General features: G+C 36.8%; 1 protein-coding gene across 3 annotated transcripts in view; it reads right to left on the bottom strand.

Annotated features, from left to right (window-relative positions):
* HS2ST1 (heparan sulfate 2-O-sulfotransferase 1) overlaps nucleotides 1-22,227 on the bottom strand; it is a 199,698-nt gene that overhangs the window by 176,650 nt on the left and 821 nt on the right. The window contains exon 1 of one of the 3 annotated variants that reach the window (XM_078332365.1): nucleotides 1-22,227. This exon is cut by the window's left edge and continues 38,928 nt beyond it. The exons of the other annotated variants lie outside the window; for them this stretch is intronic. The gene's annotated coding sequence lies outside the window, so the exon portion shown is untranslated. 3 annotated transcript variants of the gene reach the window in all.

The following is a 22,227-nucleotide window of genomic DNA, read 5'->3' as shown; positions in this document are numbered from 1 at the left end:
AAACTGTTAAAGACTGCAGCTAGAATAAAAAATTAAATCCTTTCTCCCAAATCACATGCTGAAAAAAATATAGGAGAGGGAGGCAGTCCCAAAATGGGAAAGACGCTGAGTAAAACCAAGGCCTCGGCCAGGTGCGGTGGCTCAAGCCTGTAATCCCAGCACTTTGGGAGGCCAAGACAGGTGGATCATGAGGTTAAGAGATCGAGACCATCCCGGTCAACAGGGTGAAACCCCGACTCTACTAAAAATACAAAAAAAAAAAAAAAAATAGCTGGGCATAGTGGCACGTGCCTGTAATCCCAGCTACTCAGGAGGCTGAGGCAGGAGAATTGCCTGAACCCAGGAGGTGGAGGTTGCGGTGAGCCAAGATCGTGCCATTGCACTCCAGCCTGGGTAACAACCGCGAAACTCAGTCTCAAAAAACAAAAAAAACCAAGGCCTCTTTCAAATAATACATTCTATTGTTTGAGAATTTACTCACTCTAAGTCACGGTGAAACTTTCACATCATCTTAAAATTATCACAAATAAGACAGTATGAATACAATTCACATGATAGAAAAGTTAATATTTGATGTTCTTCAAAAAGCTAACTATACATTATCCTTCATATTTAAATATTAAATATTAATTTCCTTGTATTCCCATACTTAATTCCATATCCACCGAAGTAAATTTTGAAATATTTAGATTCTCAATAGGGGCTATACTTACCTCTGGAAGGAAGGAGGGAGGGAGGAGGTACAGGTTCAGTATTTTGATCCTTTAAAATATTAACAAACAATTTTGATTAAGTCTATTTACATTCTGGGATATCAGTGTCCAAACAGTGTTTAACCTGAATTTTCTTTATGAAATTAATTCACTCCTTTTTTTTTTTTCAGACAGAGTCTCACTCTGTTGCCCAGGCTCGAGTGCAAGTGGCACAATCTCAGTTTACTACAACCTCTGCTTCCCAGGTTCAAGTGATTCTCCTGCCTCAGCCTCCCAAGTAGCTAGCTACGACTACCAGCATAAGCCACCATGCCTGACAGATTTTTGTTTTTTTTAGTAGCGACAGGGTTTCACCATGTTGGCTAGGCTGGTCTTGAGCTCCTGACCTCAGGTGATCCACCCACCTCAGCCTCCTAAAGTGCTGGGATTATAGGCATGAGCCACCATGCCCTAATTCACTCCATTCTAGAATGCCAGTTCCATGGAATAAATGTATGCTGTAGAATGAAATTCCTCTGAATAGTTTACCACTGATCTTTTCTATTGCCATAGAAGAGAATATAAAAGAACTATTAAGTGCAAAATGAGTAAGAAACTTAAAACTCAGGTTTGAGCTTCGTACCTAAACTATGTGACCAAATAATTATTTATTGGTCCATAAATTATTTAACCCAATCGAATTTACTCACCTGTAAACAGGAATAATATTGACACGTATCTTAGGAGGTTGTAAGGGTTAAATGACATGGTTCATTTGAAATGATTAGACTCCTGAAACTTGGTAAAGCATTCATTGCATACAAATGATTAATTTTAATGCCAGTTATTAGCAAAATCAACTAATAATGTACATAATAGCTAATTTTTCTCCTAAAGGGAAACTCAAAGACTATTACGTAAAAATTAGGCACAAAAAGTATAATTTGGAAATCTAGCCTAGCCAATGCAATATGATGACATGCTATAGAAAAAAAACAAAAATAACATTTTTAGCAAATTAGAAAATTACATTCCTAAAAAATTCAATGATTAACACCAATGAAAAGGGAACATTTTAAAAAACAATTTAAAAATTAAAAAACAGTCAATGAAAACAACTAAAAACTTAGAATTTAAAACCTATTAGCAAAGCAGCTTCTGAAAATAAACAGCATTTTTACTCTCCAGAAGGCAGGGAAGGAGGCAGAGAGAGAGAGAGAGAGAGAGAGAGAGAGAGAGAGAGAGAGAAAGAGAGAGAGAGAGAGAAATGGAGTCGGCCATTGCAATAATAATAGCAAAACTACACATATGAAAAAAAAAAGTACAGAAAAAACTGATAAAATCTAAATAAAGCATACAGTTAATAGTACCATACCCACTGTCCATTTTCTGTGTTTGATTATTATTGTTTCATAAGATGTCATGATGGGGGAAACTGGGTAAAGGACACACAGGAACTCTGTACTATTTGTGCAACTTTCATGTGAATCAAAAATTATTTCAAAATAAAAGGGCTTTAAAATTGCATAAAATATACCTCATAAGAAATTTCTGTTAATGAGATAAAAAAAAGTATGAGGTCATGTGCCATCACTCATGCCTGTAATTCCAGCACTTTGGGAAGCCAAGGTGGGCAGATCACTTTAGGCCAGGAGTTTGAGACCAGCCTGGTCAACATGGCAAAATTGTGTCTCTACTAAATATATAAAAAATTAGTTGGGTGTGGTGCATGCCTGTAATCCCAGGTACTCGAGAGGCTAAGACAAGAGAATCACTTACACCCTGGAGACAGTGGTTGCAGTAGGTAGAGATTGTGCCACTGCACACTAGCCTGGGTGACAGAACTAGCCTCTATCTCAAAGAACAAAAAGAAAATTACAAAACCTCCAAAACATTAAAAGAAGATCTGAATCAACAATGAGAAATAAATTTCCAGAGGGGAAATCCAAACATCATAGCACTATCATTCGAATTATACTACTAATTTTAAGTAGTTCTATTTATAATCCTACTTCCTTTTTTAAATGACTTGACAAAATAATTCTGAAGTTCATATGTCACAATAAATAGACAAAGCAAGAGTAGCTCTACCAGATACTAAAGAATATAATGCTATAAAAATTGAAAACAGTATAAACCCAGCACAAAAACTATTAGACAAAGTAGCATAATCAGATGGTCTACACACATATCCTATTCCCTCCATGCTACACAGCTAGACTGAAGAACAAAACAGTCAAAAAGTTACAGAAAGGAAATATTTGACAATTTTTAAAATATCGTTAAGGGTTTCTGGTCTGATATGTACAGAGCTTGGAAGACATCACTCCATTCTCACAACCAGAAAGCTGAACCAACCGCAAATCAGTAACTCTTCTTAGACCCAATAGAGAACTGAGGTTCAGGACAAATTGCTGCTCCCAAAACTGGAGAGGGATATGAATATAGAAATCACAGCTACAGGTATCACAAACTTCAGCAGGAGAAACTCACAGCTGGAGCCAGTATCCATAGGAACATTTATACTATAATGTAAATTGCTGGAGGTTCAATGTGAACTAGCGTGAGAACTAAAAACTCAGGGGATAGGCAGTCTAGTTGGGAGAGAGAGGGTGAGAGGGGAAACTTTCCTGAGTTTTACCTCCAGGTGTCCCATCAGTTCACACATGAAGATCAAAGAAAAATTCCCTGTAGCTTCCAGTAGGAGAAAAAATAACCATTTTGAAGTTGCCCAGTCACAATAACAAAGACCTGCCCCCAAAAAAACTACAGTAGCCTCCCCTCATCCAAGGTTTCACATTCCACAGTTTGTTATCCACCACCTAACCAACCTGTGGGAAGAGAAATTCCAAACTCCAGCCCCTTCTCAGCCTTCCTACTGTCTCATTTAAGTATTGGGAGGTAGAGGTTGCAGTAGCTAAAAAGCACTCATGAAGGTCACAGTTCAAAGACACAGGCTCACTAACAGACTGAGGGCAAATCATAAGATTATAGAACACTTTTACACACACACACACACACACACACACACACACAACCACCACATTAATAGGGCTCCTGTGTAATAACAGGGCTTATAGCTTAAATAACTACAAGATGCCGATCCTACCTATGAAGGAGTTACTAGGGAAACCCAAAGACAACAAAGGAGACAAAAATAAATACATGAGAGGAAATTTTAATCTCTGACACCAAAGCTACAGCAAACAGCAAACACAACCTAAATCCGAGCCAGACAGGCCTCTAGGCCACACTACAGGCTTATTTATCTCAGTTCCTCTTATCCCTTAAGTCACATCCAGCTTATCAAAGAAAACAAATAATAACAAGGCATGCTAAAAGACAAAAAACAGAGTCTGAAAAGACAACACAGGCATCAAAACCAGATTCATATATGACAGAGATTTTGAAATTATGACTGACAGAATTCAGTAACTAAGATTAATATGCTAAGAGCCTTAATGGAAAAAAACCACAAGACATTCAAAACACGATGGCCATTGTAAGCAGAGACCTGGAAACTCTCAGACAGACTGAAATGGAAAACAAAAATCAGTAACAGAAATGAAGAATGCCTTTAATGGATTCAACAGCAGAACAGACACAGTAGAGAAAACAATAGGAGAACATGAAGATATATGGATAGAAACTTCCCAAACTGAAGAGCAAAAAGAATTTTTTAAAAAATGTAACAATATTTAAGAACTGTTGGACAATTACAAAAGATATAACTATGGATAATGAGAATATCAGGAGAAGGGAAAAAAACACAAGAAATATGTGACTAATGGTGGTCAATTCTCCAAAATTGAGAGACACCGAACTATAGATCCAGGAAGCTCATGGAACTCAAGAGAAATAAATACTAAAAAATCTACACCTAAGCAGATAGTTTTATCTAAGGCCTATATGAAAAAAACTTTGCAAAGAACAATAGTTGTATTAGTATGTGAAAAAAGGGTTACTTTCCACTTTCTCTAAATATTCTATACTTTTATAATTCAAAAATTTTAATTATAATTTTAATCTATGGCTACAAAAATAATCTTGCACAGTTTTAAAATGTTCTAAAACCAATTTCATAAAGAATTTCAAAATTTTTTTAGCAACTGTATTTTCTAATGTATAACTTCCTTAAGGTAACTACTTTGAAATTTTTTTTTTGCCCCATTATTTTATGATCCCATTATAATTATGTTACCTTCTTCAGAACTGTGCTCAGAAGGTTCTGAGAAAGACAAGTTTACCACAATAACCTAACCTGGTCTGCTGTACTTTCCCTGCCTTCTTCTGTCTCCTTCCCTTGAAAAGAATCCCACTTCTTGTTTCTGACAGTGCATGTGCTTTTGGTGACTATCCTGCTTGCTTCCTATTACTAATGCTGTTCTAATACAGAGAGAGGAAAAGACTGACAAGTATCACTATTTATTAAATCAGTAAATTTAATTTTATAAATAACAAATCAATGTATTTGATCATGACCCTAGCCTAAAATGAAAGTCATATGATTTGTTAATCACTTCATTTATTCAGAAATATTTTTATCCCCAGGCAAGACTTATAGGCTGCTCTTGCTTTGCCTACAAAATAAGAGGGTATATTACGTGAATTGGTGAAATGGTATGTGGTATATCATGAACAACCAGGGGAATTTAACATTAAATTTATTCCTTCTGTCTGACTGCATGTTTGTACCCTATAACCTACTTCTCTTCATTCTCCTCACCACTCACCTTTCCCAGTTTCTGTTATCAATCTTTTTATTCTCTACTCCCATGTGATCAAATTTTTTTTTAGCTATCACATATGTGAGAACGTGTGACATTTCCCCAAATTTCTATTTTTTCCTTTGAGACGAAGGTTCACTCTGTTGCCTGAGCTGGAGTGCAGTGGCACAATCTTGGCTCACTGCAACCTCTGCCTCCTGGGTTCAAGTGATTCTCCTGCCTCAGCCTCCCAAGTAGCTGGAATTACAGGTGCCCACCACTACATCCAGCTAATTTTTTTGTATTTTGAGTAGAGACAGGGTTTCACCATGTTAGCCATGCTGGTCTCAAACTCCTGACCTTGTGATTCACCTGCCTTGGCCTCCCGAAGTGCTGGGATTACAGGCATGAGCCTCCGCACCCAGACCGAATTTGTCTTTAAAATGTGCTTTGGTAATTTCACTTTAGCCTTTAATATGAATCTAACAATACTTATTTTAAATCATATTTAAAAATCATAGCTTATAATATAGCCAACTTAATCCATATTTCTCTTAGTTGTGTATGCTTAAGTTTTTGGAAACAAAATAAAAATTAAGGCAGTTTCCATGTATGGGGTACTATGCTTCATGTAGGGATAGGGGAAGGTTAGGTGAAATGTAAAAGGTTCATGTTGTTTCTCCATTATGTCATTCTAAATTCTATATTGGTAAAGTCATTACAAAATGAATTTTTTAAAGTTTTAAAGGTACAGATAAAATGCAAGTTGAGCTTCCAACAAATCCAGCATTTCTTTCAAAATGTTTTCACTGCTAATTAGGAAAATTTTAAAAGATATCTATAAACACAAAACATTAAAATATGCAAATCAAATCACTGCTCTATTCATGAAATTGTACACAACTACATGTTAAATTCAGTAAGGCTGACTTGTACTTAAAGAATAATGCTATAATGCCCGAAAAAAACATAGTAGCAATATATATGACAAAAGAGGTGATCACAACACAGTTTACTTCTCATTGTCTACCATTTCAGTCTACCAAAATTTCTAATTGTAGAATGGCAAAAAAATCTTTACCTGAGTTAACAGTGTTTGAAGCTATGTAAGATTCAAAACTTTTGTCTTTTCTAAAGTCATGCTTAAAATCTTGGCTGTAAATAATAAAGTACAGCCTATGCTATTCTGTATCTGAGTGAAAACAGTAAGAAAAGCTGAACTTTCCTAATTTAAATAAAGGATACAGTACACATTCCTCTATTTGAGATATGACAATGAATCACCACGGGAAAACTGACAATATAATAAAGGAACTATTACATAAAACTTTTTCTAAAATGGAGAAATAGGCTTAGGTTCTTTCTTCTTTCATTTATTTGACTATCATTAGTCCTTTAAAAATTTAGGGCCAAAGAGTTACTTAATACCTTTATATGCACATAAATACATACATATACACATGCAAAAATTCCCATCACAATTCAGATTTAATTTGCATTTTATAAATCTTTAAATTGTCAATTTCACAGGGATTAGTAGGAAAGAGTAAAGAGAGTTCAGTAATGTCAAAAAGCCAGAGCTTTTCTAGAATTTATATGAAAACAAATAAATTTCTACTTTAAGGAGGCAAATAACAATATGAATTGCCAGTGATAATTACTTCTTCCTAAGGAAGGAAAGAATAAAACGCTAATCTGAATGTCAAATCTATAACTCATATAACATCATGTGATTTGTCTGAACAACTTATAAGACAAGGGTCATCCTATGAGGTGGGGCACTGGGAAAATCTACAGCACCAAAAAATGTAGACTGTAGACTATATTAAACCTTAAAGACAACAACAGCAAAGAGAAAGCAGTTAGATATTATTGTCATTATTAATAACTTATAACTACATTGTTGGTACAAACATTTTCCCACTCATTATCTCATTTGAAGATCATTTATCTTCACAACAATTCTGAGGAAAGCAGAACAAGTATCATCTACATTAAATGAAACTATACACATAAAACATTTATAAATATACAGTAAGTACTCAATAACTGTTAGTTACTGTCTGTTACAAATGAAGGTTCAGAGGTCATGACGGCTTACTAATTAATCACAAAGTTCCAACCTAGGGCAAAAGAAAAAGGGCACATAATGGCATCTTATCTATAAGACAAACCTGGACAGGCACATACCAAGTCAGAGTATCACTGACAAATCCCAGGTAAGGTGCAAAAGTTACACATATCCTTTATTTGATGGCTGAGAAATCCATTTTAAGACGCTAAAATATCATCATATAAGTGTTTGCTTTTTTTTAACCTTCAAAGCAGGAAGGAAAGAAGAAATTTATGTCCTAGAAGACAATAGTAAATGTTTTTTCTATTCTATTTAACAAATGCAATAGCTATCTATTAAAATACATTAAAGTCATTTTAGACCAGTCTTTCTAATAGGCCATTCTATAGAGAAAACAATTGAGTTTTTCTGCCAGAGGTGTATAATATTCTGGGAACATCCAACACTCCATAAGAGGTGTGTTTTGTTGAAAAGCAATAAAACTGTGTTGAAATAAAAACACTGGCAATTGAAGACACTTTCTTAATATCCAAATACAGAATAAAAATCAAGAATCTTAAATACAGATCAAATCTAAATACAGATCAAAAATCTTAGTGTCAAACCTCACTGCTGAACCAGTTTCAGTTTGGCACGGACAAACCTTGAACAAGTAAATCAAATGAAAGGCTAAAGAAAGATTTTACTGATTTTAATCCAGTAACTCAATTTTACTCAAAGCTCTAATATTCCTGCCTATATTTAAAATAGTATATATTTTTTATCACTGAAACCTTAAGCTGATGTCCTTTTACATCACGCCTTAGAAACTGAAAGAAATATAGATAGCCCTAATCATCAAACTCTTAGAATAAAAATAGGGTAGAATTTGCAATTCTATTGACCACACAATAAAAATTCAAGTTTGCAGCAACATGCTATGCAGTTAGTTTTTCCTAAAGATTTCATTTTTACTATTAACTAAAAGACACACTGTAACAAAGCATTGTTTTGAAAGCATGGTAATAACTGAGCAGTTAATATAGAATTCATTGTCTGTCTTATTCAGACACCAAAACCTACCAACTTATGTAGCAGAAAAAAATAAAACTAGTTTGATCAGCCCATTTCCTATACTGTTTTGCTTCAAAGCATACACACCAGAAGTGTGTTATCAATGAACCAATACTCTAAATTACATTCATTAAGCCCAACTCAAACATAGTTTGCATTTGCATAGTCACTTAACCTCAAATCCTTAACCAGACCAAGTAAAACTCTAAGATGTTTTCCAACATAGCTCCCCTTTCCCAACTGACATCTGATCAGTCTGCAGTCATTTCTGAGTGCTTACCTATACAAATCACTTATTTCTAGCTATGTCACAAATTTAAAATTAAATAATGGAAAAACATAAGGCAGTACTAATGGATTATTCCTAACTTATACTGAAATTTAGGAAAGCGGACATTACCTTCCCTCTAAATCCAGTTTTAAGTTGCTATTTAAGTACCAAATCAATTCACCATTTTCAAACTACTACCTTCCCACAGGAGAATCCATCGTAACAATTTAAAAGACTTGTCCTTGACACTTTAGAGTACTCCCAGGTTCAGTATAACCTAACTACCTTTAGCAAGAATTATATTATGTCACGTTGAAGATCTGAGAGCTATAATAGTAGTATTCACCTTAGGGCATATATGCATTTTCTATACATGCAACATATTGATTATAATTACTACCAGCACTACCATCCCTCTTCCCCACTACTTAGCTTGGAATAAAGGTATTCTGGAAAGAATACAAGAAAGAAGCCTCTGAACAGAACTATTCATATAGCCACACCCAGTAAGAATGTGACCAGCTAGCTCAAGAGTCACACTAACAGGAAAAGCAAAAACCTCTTCTGGAGCCTTTCTTTTTTTTTTTTGAGACGGAGTTTCACTCTTGTTACCCAGGCTGGAGTGCAATGGTGCGATCTCAGCTCACCGCAACCTCTGCCTCCTGGGTTCAGGCAATTCTCCTGCCTCAGCTTCCTGAGTAGCTGGGATTGCAGGCATGCGCCACTGTGCCCAGCTAATTTTTTGTATTTTTAGTAGAGACGGGGTTTCACCATGTTGATCAGGATGGTCTCGATCTCTTAACCTCATGATCCACCCGCCTTGGCCTCCCAAAGTGCTGGGATTACAGGCTTGAGCCACCGCACCCCGGTAGGCCTAGTTTCTTAAAGTCAGAATAAAATTGGTAATATTTGAAAGAATTAACTAACTTGAAACTTCTATGAGAAGGAGAAAGGTAGAAAGCTATCATGGATAAGTCTTCCCTAACTTTCAGTTAACAACTTACTAAGGCCTGTGCTCCATACCATGCTAGAGATTATGAAGAAATCAAGAAGCATAAAAAAATAATGATTCTTTCCCTGAATTTACAATATTAGTTTCAATTACTAATTATCATTCCAATGATCCAACTTTACTACTTTCCCCCTTGGTCAACCTGGGGACACACAATCAAAGATCCACTCAGCTTCTAGAACTAGCCAAGATGGAGTAAAAGAGACTAGATTTACCCTCTTACCTAAAACAACAAAACAGAATTATAAAATATATAACAACAATTTTCAGACATTGACATTAAACAGGAAATCAGCATGGTCTGAGGATTCCTGAGAAAATGGAAATGAAGTGAGTCGTATGACTGCCTGAGAGAGTTTCCATGCTACAGCATAGGGAGGGAGAACTCAGGGATCCAACTCTCTCCTTGAATTAAGGAGCAAAAAACAAGGAAAGACAGGCAGCTGAAGTTTGCTGGGCAGTGTACTGAAGAGGGCAGAGCTAAAACCAGAATTTTTAGCAAAGCACCTCTCAGTGCATTTGTGTTAAGAAACTGATGTCAAAAAAGAACCATTCAAAATGGGCAAGTGGAACAATTTTGGGGGTCCATATTCCCTTCAGCCAAAGTGGCAAAACCTTCTAATACACAGGGGTGGATACTCTGAAGGGGCACTACAAGGGACTGCCGGTAATGGAGCAAAATTAGTCCGAGGCTAAAAGCTATTGTGGCTCCATCAAACAAACTTAAAACCAAGCCTCAAAAAGAAATGCTGTTTCCAGATAACTTAAGTATGTCCCAAAAGAAAGCTTGAAAGCATAGGAATATGAAAATATCCAGTACCTAGCAAGGTAAAATTATGGTAAAATGGATGTCTGCCATACAGTCCAAAATTACCAGACATGTAAAGAAGCAGGGTAATATGCCCCATAATGTAAAGCAAATCAATAGAAAGCAACTAAGAAATGACACAGATGATAAAATTCGTAGACCATGACATCAGAAAGAGTTATTACAACAATATTTCACTTGTTCAAAAATATATAGAAAAAGCATATGATAGGGTTTGCCTGTGTACCCACCCAAATCTCATCTTGAATTCCCATGTGCTGTGGGAGAGACCTGGTAGGAGGTAATTGAATCATGTGGGCAGGTCTTTCCCATGAATAAGTCTCATGAGATCTGATGGTTTTCACGAGAGGCGTTCCCCTGAACAAGCATTCTCATTTTTTGCCTGCCGCCATCCACGTAAGATATGACCTACTTCTCCTTGCCTTCCACCATGATTGTGAGGCTTCCCAGCCATGTGGAACTGTACATCCAATTAAACCTCTTTCTTTTGTAAATTGCTGTCTTGGGCATGTCTTTATCAGTAACATGTAAATGGCCTCATACAGTAAATTGGTATCAGTAGAATGGGCGTTGCTGAAAAGATACCCAAAAATGTGGAAGCAACTTTGGAACTGGGTAATAGGCAGAGGATGGAACAGTTTTGAGGGCTCAGAAGAAGACAGGAAAATGTGGAAAAGTTTGAAACTTCCTAGAGACTTGTTGGGTTGCTGATAGTGATATAAACAATAAGGTCCAGTCTAAGGTGGTCTCAGATGGAGATGAGAAAATTGTTGGGAACTGGAGTAAAGGTGACCCTTGTTATGTTTTAGCAAAGAGGCTGGCAGCATTTTGCCCCTGCCCTAGAGATTTGTGGAACTCTGAACTTGAGAGAGATGATTTAGGGTATCTGGCGAAAGAAATTTCTAAACAGCAAAGCATTCAAGAGGTGACTTGGGTTCTATTAAGGGCATTCTGTTTTAAAAGGGAAATGGCATAAAAGTTTGGAAAATTTGCAGACTGACAATGTGATAGAAAAGAAAATTCAATTTTCTCAGGAAAAATCCAAGCCTGCTGCAGAAATCTGCATAAATAACAAGGAGCTGAATTTTAATCCACAAGACAATGGGGAAAACTCTCCAAGGCATGTCAGAATTTTTCATGGCAGCCCCCGCTCATCACAGGCCCAGAAGTTTAGAAGGGGAAAATTGTTTAGTGGGACAGGCCCAGGGTCCCCGTGCTATGTGCAGTCTGGGGACTTGGTGCCCCTGGTCCCAGACATTGCAGCCATGACTGAAAAGGGCCAACGTAGAGCTCAGGCCATGCCTTCAGAGGGTGCAATATCCAAGTCTCGGTAGCTTCCATGTGGTGTTGAGCCTGTGAGTGCACAGAACTCAAGAACTGAGGTTTGGGAACCTCCACCTAGATTTCAGAAGATGTATGGAAACACCCGGATGCCCAGGCAGCTCATGGAGAACATCTGCTAGGGCAGTGTGGAAGGAAAATGTGGGGTTGGAGCCCCCACACAGAGTTCCTACTGGAGCACCACATAGGGGAGTTGTGAGAAGGCCACAGTCCTCTAGACTTCAGAATGGTAGATCCACTGACAGCTGGCACTGTGTACCTGGAAAAGATGCAGACACTCAATGCCAGCCCATGAAAGTAGCTAGGAGGAAAGCTATATCATGCATTCGCCACAGGAGTGGAGCTGCCCAAGGCCATGGGGGCCCAACTCTTGCGTCAGCATGACCTGAATGTGAGACATGGAATAAAAGGATATCATTTTGAAGCTTTAAGATCTGACTGCCCAACTGGATTTCAGACTTGCATGGGGCCTTAGTACCAATTTCTCCCTCTTGAAATTGCTGTATTTACCCAATGTACCTAGGAAGTAACTTGCTTTTCATTTTACAGGCTTATAGGTGGAAAGGACTTGCCTTGTCTTGGATGAGACTTTGGACAGTGGAGTTTTGAACTAATGTTGAAAAGAGTTAAGACTTTGGGGGACTGTTGGGAAGTCATGATTGGTTTTGAAATGTGAGGACATGAGATTTAGGAGGGGTTAGGGGTGAAATTATATGGTTTGGCTGTGTCCCCACCAAAATCTCATCTTGAATGCCCCTGTGTTGTGGGAGGAACCTGGTAGGTTAGGGGTAACTGAATCATGTGGGCAAGTCTTTCCTGCGCTGTTCCCATGATAGTGAATAAGTCTCATGATATCTGATAGTTTTAAAACGAGGCAATCCCCTGCACAAGCTTTCTCATTTTTTGCCTGCCACCACCCACATAAGATGTGACTTACTCTTCCTTGCCTTCTGCCATGATTGTGAGGCTTTCCCAGCCATGTGGAACTGTAAGTCCAATTAAACCTCTTTCTTTTGTAAGTTGTTCAGTCTCCGGTATGTCTTTATCAGCAGCATGAAAACGATCTAACACAGAATTTTAAGCAAAGAAATGAAAGATAATGTTTTTAAAGGCCTATATTGAACTTCTGGAAGGGCAGGGGTGGGGGAAATACCTGAGACAAAAAAATAAACTGGATAAGATTAAAAGTGGATTACACACTGCAGAGGGATTGGCAAATTAAAGAACTAGCAGTAAAAACTATCTAAAACAAGAAGATTGAGAAAGATAAATAGAACATTGCTGAACTTTCAGTAGAACAATTTCACATGGTCTAATATAAGTGTATTTTGAGTTCCTGAAAGAGAGGGAAAACAGCACAGAAATATTAATATGTGAAGAAATAATGGCCCAAAATTTTTTAATGTAATACAAACTATAAACTCACTGATCCAAGAAGCTCAACAAAGTCCATAATACAAGGGCCATTATAATCAAATAATTAAAAACATAGTGAAAATCTCAAAAGTAGGCAAAGGGTGAAAAATAAAAGAAACCCTACATATAGTGGAACAAAGACTGACGACAGCCTTCTCATTAGAAACAACGCAAGCCAGAAGACAATGCAACAACATCTTTAAAGTACTGAAACAACAAAAACATCAGCTTAGAATTCTATACCCAACAAAAATATCCTTCAAACACTATGGTAAACAAAGACTTTTTCAGACATATAAAGTAAAAAGAATTCATCATCACTGTATTTTTTAAGTATAAGTAATGTCAAAAGAAACTATTCAGGATGAAGAAAAATGATACCACATAAAAATCTGCATACACACACACACACACACACAGAAAAACAATGGGAATGGTAAATATGTGAATAAATTTTAAACAATTTTTTAAACATTTATATCTCTTTTAAATAATTAATTAAAGGAAAAATAATAACAGCATATTGTAGGACTCATGTATAGAAGTAAATGTATAATGACAAGAATCCAGAAAAAAATGAAAATACATTAATGTTCTTACACTACACATTAAATTGTAGAATGTATACCATAAACCCTTAAGCAACTACTAAAAACAACAGCAATAAAGAGCACTGCTAGCAAGTCATCAAATAAAAAAAATGGAATTTAAAAATATCTTTTTAATCCTAAAGACATGAAAAAAAGGAAATATAGAACAACTAAGACAAACAGAAAACAAATAACAACTCACAGATTTAAACCCAACCACATCAATAAACATATTAAGTGTTCTAACTATTCCATTTACAAAAGAGATTGTGAAATTAGATGCTGTCTACCAAAAATCCACTTTTAATATAAATACACGAGTAGGTTAATATTAACAGGATATGCCTGTTGGCCACTTGTAGGTCTTCTTTTGAGAAATGTCTATTCAGATGCTTTGCCCATTTATTAATCAGGTTATTTATTTTCTTTTTTTTTTTTTTTTTTTAATTGAGACGGAGTTTCACTCGTTACCCAAGCTGGAGTGCAATGGCGCGATCTTGGCTCGTCACAACCTCTGCCTCCTGGGTTCAGGCAATTCTCCCGCCTCAGCCTTCTGAGTAGCTGGGATTACAGGCACGCGCCACCGTGCCCAGCTAATTTTTTTGTATTTTTAGTAGAGACGGGGTTTCACCATGTTGACCAGGATGGTCTCAATCTCTTGACCTTGTGATCCACCCGCCTCGGCCTCCCAAAGTGCTGGGATTACAAGCATGAGCCACTGCGCCCAGCCAGGTTATTTATTTTCTTAATGCAAATATTGAGTTGTGTGAGTTCCTTATATATTTTTAATATTATCCCCTTATCAGATGTGTGGTTTGCAAATATTTTCTCTCATTTCACAGGTAGGCAGTTTATATTGAGTCATAAAACAAGTCAAATAAACATTAGGATTCATTCAAAAGGAATAAAAAAATCAAATTTATACTCCCCCTTCTAAGGTATACAATTTTAACTGGTAAGTGACTGCCAGCTAAAAACTCCATTCCTGGCCTTAATCCTTGCATATGGACGGTGACCAGCTCTCACTAATATACTGAGGATAAAAGAAGCCAAAGTTTAGAAGAGGGTACCCTCTCACCCTTCTCTTGCCTCTTTCCTAGGCTAAGAGCAGAGAACTCCAAGGCCAGAGGGGATGGTAGAATAACAGACACTAGGTACCAAAGACCTTAAATCATCCACGTACAGGCAAACTACCTATCAAAAAAGATCACCTAATATGAGTTTTTAAAAAATGTTTTTAAATTATTGTAATTAGACAATAAAATTTTGGGCTTTGTTTTAAAAGCAGCTAGCATCACACTAATTTAGGAAGCTTCTCCAAAGTTTTATGCAGAAGAGCCACATGACTTGATTTATATGTTTAAAGGATCACTGTAGCTGTTACATTGAAACTATCCTATAGGTAAATTTGGAAACAAATATACTAGTTAAGATGTGGCAGTAATCCAAGTAGGAAATGATGGTATATTGAATTAGGGTGATAACAGTGTAAGTGTTGGGTAGTAGACATATTCTAAAGCTAGTAAGATTTTCTTGAGAGATTAGATACAGAAGGTAAGAAAAAGAAGAATCAAGGAAAACTTTAGACACTGGAAAAATGGAGGTGCCATCAACTAAAATGGAAGAAGACAGAAAGAAAACGGATTGGTACTGGGTGGGGTAAGGCAGGAGACGGACAGATCTTACCAACAGTGTGCAAAACTTGGAGGTAATGTTGATGTTTTGGAGACTGAAAAGCCGATGTAATTACCCAAAGAAAACGTCAAGTGGGTACCTGAATTATATGAATCTAATGTTAAGGAAATAGGTCTGAACTAGAAATAGCTATCTGGAACCTGTCAACATATAAATCACCAACTAAGGGAGAAGAAATAGAGTTCCAAAAACTGAGTCCTTGGATTTTTTTATGTTAAGAGATTGGGGAGAAAAAGAGAATCTAACACAGGAGACAGAGAAGTGACCAGTGATGTGGGGAAAAAAACCAAGGATGTGGTACCTTGGAAACCACATTAAAAAGCCTCCTAAGAAAGAAGTCATCAATTGTGCCTAATACTGCTGATAGGTCATGTAAGAAGACTAAAACTTGACCACAGCATTTAAGGAAGTTACTAGTGACTTTAGCAATTAGGGACAGTGAGGAAAAAAACAAATTTGGGGGGAGTTTTTCTACAAAGAGGAGCAGAAATATGGGACAGAGATTAGCTGGAAAAGTGGGGATCAAAAGAAACCACTGTTTCATTTTTCAGATGGGAGAAACAATATCATGCTTATACACTAATGAGAATAATACAGCAGAAAGGGAGAATATGGGAGAATAATTATAGAACGAGGGAAAGCTTCTGGAAACATGTCTTTAGGCAAGTGAGGCAACAGAATCAGGTGCACAAGTGACCCAACAGGAACACTGACAGTTAATCTATTGTTAACAGGCAGAAAGGTAGAACACATAAGTACAGGTACTGGTAGGTGGGTAGATCTTAAAAATAATTAGGCTATAGTGAACCACGATTATGAAGTTCATCTATAAGTACATCCTTCAAAAGTGGTCTTTCTGGAGAGCAGTGTTTGAACACTCATTATTATTTCAATTTCACTAAGTGCCAAAAAGCTATTAGGAAAAAAAAAAGCGAGCTTACCACAGCGGTGAACAGACATTCTGGAATTACCTTAATTGAGATCAACTGTTTCAGGGGACCACTCCATGGCACTAGGTATCCTATATAGGACTCATAAATGAGGCACCAATTACCAATTCTAGAATAACTATTCCTATTAACCGAAAGTCCTCAAAACAGTAGCTACCATGAGGTTTTCCAAATGATTTCAGAAGTGAGGAAATCTAGGATTCTCTGGAACATCTTATAGGTATCGCTGCATGGTTTCAGGCACTTGTGAAAACTACCAACTTCAAAAAGCAGTCTCCACGTTGGTCCTGGAATTAGTTGTTTAGTTTAGTAGAGTTTTAAGAACATAATGAGTGCCATAATTATCACCAGTGGATGAGTACATAATTCATTCTGAATTACTTTCCCCATGTAAAATTATTCCTAATATGCTCATAAATTCATGTAGGGATATAAGAATATAGTCAACAAATATTATTTATAATGCTAAAACCCTACAGAAAAGAAATTTACCAAGGACATAGTTCTATCATTTATGTTAGAAAACATTTCACTGCACTGTTCCACCAATCAATATTAGCAACAAGTATGCTCTTGTAATTTGGAAAGGACTACTTTTTACAAGTTACAAATTCTGACATGTTTGGTAGTAAGTCACAGCTAAACACCTTTCATTTGGATTCCCTGTCCTTGCCTACTTCTCACTAGACAATTAAGTCTACATTTTAATTCGAAGAACTACTTCTAACTTCATTTGAAGTTGAAAAACTTTTCTTTTGCATAACTATAATGTGCTTATCTCCTAAATTTAATTCACAATCTGCATGTTATTAAAAACAAAAAAAGTCCATTAAATGTGAAACATCTACAAATCTGCGATCCTTGCCATTAAAGGAATCACATACTCCTTTGCAAGTCTGATGAAAGTTATGTATATAAATTCAGGGAATTCACTGATACCCTGAAGCCCTATTGATGGGTCCCTGAGGTTTAAAGAATCTCTGATTAATGGAAAACAGCTTCCAAAATCGATCCAAGAACATATGAAAACTTAGTATGTGATTAAAAGAAGGAATGTTAACATACAGTTGAAAACAATGATTTACTGAGAATATCATGATAAATCTCTGTAAACATATACATGGTTTAAAGAGCCAAATGTAATAAACTATATAATACTATAATAAAATATAGAGAATGTACACGATCCTGGCTCAGGGAAATCTTCTTAAGCAAGTATCAAAACTACTTGCCTAAACTGATAGATTTAACTGTGTGTATTTTAAAACTTCTACATGAGCAAAACACACCATAAAGTTAAGAAAGAGGCCAGGCGCAGTGGCTCACACCTATAATCCCAGCACTTTGGGAGGCCGAGGCAGGTGGATCACGAGGTCAAGAGATCGAGACCATCCTGGTCAACAAGGTGAAACCCCGTCTCTACTAAAAATACAAAAATTAGCTGGGCATGGTGGTGCGTGCCTGTAGTCCCAGCTACTCGGGAGGCTGAGGCAGAAGAATTGCTTGAACCCAGAAGGCGGAGATTGTGGTGAGCCGAGATCCGGCCATTGCACTTCCGTCTGGGTAACAACAGTGAAACTCCATCTCAAAAAAAAAAAAAAAAAAAAAAAAAAAAGAAATGGCAAACCTAGACAAAAACAAATGCAAGAGGCCAAGTGCGATGTCTCACGCCTGTAATCCCAGCACTTTGGAAGGCAGAGGGGAACAGATCACTTGAGGTCAGGAGTTCTAGACCAGCCTGTCCAACATGGTAAAACTCCATCTCTACTAAAAATACAAAAATTAGCTGTGCGTGGTGGCACATATCTGTAACCCCAGCTACTTGGGAGGGTGAGGCAAGAGTAAGCCGAGATCACTTGACTGCTCACTGCACTCCAGCCTCAGCGACAGAGAAAGACACCATAAAAAAAAAAAAAAGCAAGACATATGACAGATAAAGGAGTACTAATTCTAACATTAAAAAAAAAGTAAACCACCTAATAGAAAAATAGACAAATGAAAATTAACAAGTAAAAGGGCAATAAACTTATATAATGATGTTCAACCTAACTAGAAAGTAGAAGGTAAATTAATTTATAATTCCACAGGCTCACACTGGCAAAAACTAAAAGCTGATATCTTCCAGTGCTTATGAATGTGGGCTGGCCATGTAGATTACTATATCTTTTGAAAAACAAAAAAGGTTGAAAAGTAGATTTTAAAATCTGTTAAATTATAAAATATGTATATCCTTCGTCCCAGCAATCTCACATGTAAAATTCATCATAGCACAAAATGACATCTACATGAGTTAAATAGACATATAAGGACCTTTCCTGTAATTGTTTATAATACCAAGAAAAAAAAGAAGCAGTCAAAAAATTTATATATATATGACAAATGGGGGACAAACTGTCCATTACTAGAATAATGGCTTCATAATTTATGATACATGCATACTTTGGAATATTATATAGCTATTACCAATAGAATGGGTAAGTCACATTTACATGTATTGACCTGGAAAGAAGTCTGTAACACTCAAGGCAAAAAAAGCAAATTTCACTGTAATATGTACACCAAAATGCTGTATTTGTTTTTTAAAAAATAAAAACTGCCAGGCGCGGTGGCTCACGCCTGTGATCTCAGCACTTTGGGAGGTCAAGGCAGGCGGATCACAAGGTCAGGAGTTCAAGACCAGCCTTGACTAATGTGGTGAAACGCCGTCTCTACTAAAAACACAAAAAATTAGCCGGGCATGGTGGTGCATGCCTGTAATCCCAGCTACTCGTAAGTCTGAGGCAGAAGAATCGCTTGATTCTTCTGCCTGGGAGGCAGAGGTTGTGGTGAGCCGAAATCATGCCATTGCATCCAGCTTGGGCAATAAGAGCAAAATTCCTTCTCAAAAAAAAAAAAAATTAAAAATAAATAAAAAACTATTATTGAATATTGGTTTATTTTAGGAATTCCTAATTAGTGAATTTCCCAAGTGGTCAATGAGTACACCTCAGTTTTGAATATGTCTATGGCTCTATTCAGAGGTCTCACCATCAAAATACTGTACTCTCAAATCAAGATATATTAAAGGCACCATCAGACAATACTATCCGTTGAAATCTTCTACAATGAAAATAAGAGCTACTTTTAAAAACAAAATGTTTAACAGTTTTTTTATGCCAAAATAAAAATGCTTTTTAACGTTGTGATTTTGCAAGTATGGAAAACAAGTCAGATTTCTTTTTCCTATAGTAAAAATAAGCTATCTATTTCAGTTGTTTCATTGAGTAACATAATTATGTTCATTACATGAATATAAAAAGGGCAGACGTTACATTAAACCAACTCCTCTGTCAGAAATTCAATTTTCTCTGAATGATATTCTTACAATAAATGCAATTAAACATTGATATTACAATTTTAAAACTCTATTCCAATAGTCAAATCACAGTGTAATGTCAATATAAACTCTTAAGCAGACAGACATAACTAAAGCAGCACTTAATTTGGAATCAGACATACCTGGTATGCAATCCTGGCTCTGCCACTTATATGTGATGTGGCCTTGGGAAAGTTATATAACCTCTAAGCCTGTTCCTGCATCTGCAACAATGGCTTTCTGTTGTTTTGGGATTTTTTTTTTTTTTTTTTTTTTGAGACGTTGTCTCGCTGTATTACCCAGGCTGGAGTGCAATGGAGGGATGTCTACTCACTGCAATCTCCGCCTCCCGTGTTCAAGGGATTCTAATGCCTTAGCCTCCCTAGTAGCTGGGATTACAGGCGCCCGCCACCGTGCCCAACTAATTTTTGTAGCTTTAGTAGAGATAGGGTTTCACCATGTTAGCGACACTGGTCTCGTCCTCAAATGATCCGCCCGCCTCGGCCTCAGACGTGAGCCACCACGCGTGGCCAAAAAATGGCTTTAGATGGTGTTCTTACTTTAATTACAAGTATCTAAGATGAAAACTGCCTCGTACTGAATCTGGTGGTCAAAAATACGGCTTCCTCTGCTAGGCATGGTAACGCCCACCTGTAGTCCCAGGAGGATTTTGATGCATATTTACTGTTTTTGATGAAATTTTCTTTGTTGTATCACAAGAAAGCACTTTATATTCTAACTGTGGCATTTTATATCTTCAGATAACTTTCTTTTAAAAATCATTCAGATTGTATCTACGGAAACAATTTTCAAGTATACGGGGAAAAAAATGTTAGGCAAGGAGGAAAATCGAACACTTAAGTCATTCTAACCCACCGTAATGTATCTAAGAAATCAACTCCAGAGAACTCCAAACAGTAGCAAAACAAAGAATAAGCAAAAATTTTAATTTTAATATAACTTTCCACTTCCTGTAAGAGGAGTCTTTTTTTTTCTGTAGAGCTGGATCATTAATAAGCTAGAATATGACCCTGAATGTCGCTAAATGGATCCAAAAGAAAAGAAAAACCATACTGGAAAACCTTCAATTTTAAAGTGGACATTTTTTTTCATTATACAAGATACATATTAATAAAAGAATTGGTAAATAAACTGAGTATTCAAATTTTACTCTGGAGAGGACTGGGAATATCTCTAGTTCATCTCCAAATTTAGTTGCACTTCATTCAGATTTACTTGATGGTTTTTATTTCACTGCTCTTTAAAATGTCAAGGCTTTTGCAAAGCTTACCAAAAAAGCTACTATAGTAATATTACAATTATTCTCTGGTATATTTTTTCCTAAAAATTAATCATCCACTCACAGTAGCATCTACTCCTTAATCGAAATTACAGTGCTGAGAGTTTTTTTGCTGGATTCTCAAAAGGTATTTTAAATGATGCTGAAGTGAGAGTATGCAAAAAAACACTTCACATTACTTTCCGTATTCAAATTACATCCTCGAGCTGATTTTTAAGTGCCATGTACATTTTTAAATCAAAATTTACCACTGCCATTCTTTTAACATTCCCTCATGCTGAGCTCTTCCAAATGCCAAAGTTCCCTACTAATCCGAAAGTACCTATTATCTGTGATTTTTTCCGGCCTTTCACAACTTCGCACCAACTTTTTGTACTTTAGATCCCTTAACCCATTGAAAGCACTGTTAACCCTTTAAAGTATTTAACATATGGTTAGCTTTCCGCATAATCCTACCTTTCCTTTAACAAACAAACTTCACTACATAATTCCCCTTCATCGTTCCCTCCTCTTTGAAATTCCCATCAACACTGCCGCGAAGCAACATATGTAGGCATCCCTATTCTCAAGCCCCAATTTATCACTTGAGCGCCACTAAAAAAGAATTTAAATCCCCGGACCCTCATTTCCGTACTCCGCTAAAGCTTTTTACTCGCGTTCCTGCCCTACCTGGCCAGCCTCCCTCAACTGGCAATTTTAAGGTCCCTTGCTGCCCCGAGCACAAGAGTGCAACTCGCTACAGTGTATTTCTTTTACTCCCCATCATCCTGGCATCTCCTTCCATTTCTGAGCACCTATCTCTTCATGAACCCCCAAAATAATTCGTATCCAGATGCCCATAGCTCAAATTAGAATACCCCTCGCCTGACATTGCCAGGGCTTTCTGTACGACTTCCAAGAGAACACGCGAGGCTGAGCGCTTCCGTCTCTACAAGCAACACCC

Source organism: Callithrix jacchus, chromosome 7, assembly GCF_049354715.1.
Source record: "Callithrix jacchus isolate 240 chromosome 7, calJac240_pri, whole genome shotgun sequence".
In the NCBI taxonomy this organism is placed as follows: domain Eukaryota; kingdom Metazoa; phylum Chordata; class Mammalia; order Primates; family Cebidae; genus Callithrix; species Callithrix jacchus.
This window is presented reverse-complemented; position numbering and strand designations above follow the sequence as displayed.